Below are 1,308 nucleotides of genomic sequence, written 5' to 3'. Positions count from 1 at the left end.
TATATATATATATAGTGAGTTATTTTCATTTTGTTTTTATTGACTTACAGATTATTTTTATTGGGGTTTTTGTATTTGCAGAAAATACAAGTTACAACTTCACCTAAATCTCTTTTAAAGTCACAAATTTGAGAGTGTGGATCATAAATTTCCAAGTAAACTATGAAGCTGTTGCACTCCCTACCAGTTGGTGGCAGTAACTTACCTCAGGATTGTTTTTTTTTTATTGCTGCTGCCATTAAATAAGAGGAAGATGAAAATGACTGAGCAGTAAAATGAGGATCCTTGGAGGTCCGTGAAAATAAAAACGATGGCTGCGGATTCAAACGGGTCCAGGCTTCTCCGGCTTTCACCGCCGTACGCTCTGTCACCTAGCAACCATGACGATTGAGACACACAGCGGGCAAAGAATGGATGCTGAACTTCTGGCTTCTGTTCAGGATGCTCATAACATTTCTGAGGAGCTTCAGCAGCAGTACGGTCGTCTCAGATGTCAGATTTCTAGTCCCCAACCTGCAGAGATCAGCCTCAAGTTTCACAAATTACACAGGAAAAGATCTGGTGACCTTTCCCTGGTAAATAAATTTATATTATAGGAACATTTATGATTAAATGCAGCTTGAAGAGTTTGACCTTTAATTTTAAAGTGATTCAAATTGAGTTTTTCTCTATTAGACGTCTAACAAAAAGAACATGATGTTTAAAGCGATTAGATACAAACCGTGAGCCTAAAACAAGAATCAAGGGATTTCTATGAACTGCATTGTTTTTATTTTGTTTGTTTTTTACAACTTTAAATTTGTTTTTAACTCATTATAAAAAAAAATCTTAAATGCTTAACTAAATAAATAAAGTCTGTGTTTTTCATTCAAATAAAAACAAATATAAGTTATTCGTGACTGATTGAGGATTCGGTTTATTTAAAGTAATGTTTCCTCTTTCCTCATAAAATAAAAACATTAAAGCAACAAAATAATTTTTTTCTTCCATCTTGTTTGAAAGAAAACATTTTGAACTTTACACTTGAGAATTTTAGGCACAAATTAACTAAGAGATTTATACGGAAGAGGATTAGGGCCACTGAAAAAAAAAAAAGTCAGAATTCTGACTTTTTTTATTGTCAATTCAGTCAGAATTCGGAGATTAAAGTCAGAATTCGGAGAAAAAAGTCAGAATTCGGAGAAAAAAAGTCAGAATTCGGAGAAAAAAAGTCAGAATTCGGAGAAAAAAGTCAGAATTCGGAGAAAAAAAGTCAGAATTTTGAGATTAAAGTCAGAATTCTGAGAAACAAGTCAGAATTCTGAGAAA

The sequence above is a fragment of the Cyprinodon variegatus genome, unplaced genomic scaffold, assembly GCF_000732505.1.
Source record: "Cyprinodon variegatus isolate N-32 unplaced genomic scaffold, C_variegatus-1.0 Scaffold750, whole genome shotgun sequence".
Lineage (NCBI taxonomy): Eukaryota > Metazoa > Chordata > Actinopteri > Cyprinodontiformes > Cyprinodontidae > Cyprinodon > Cyprinodon variegatus.
This window is presented reverse-complemented; position numbering follows the sequence as displayed.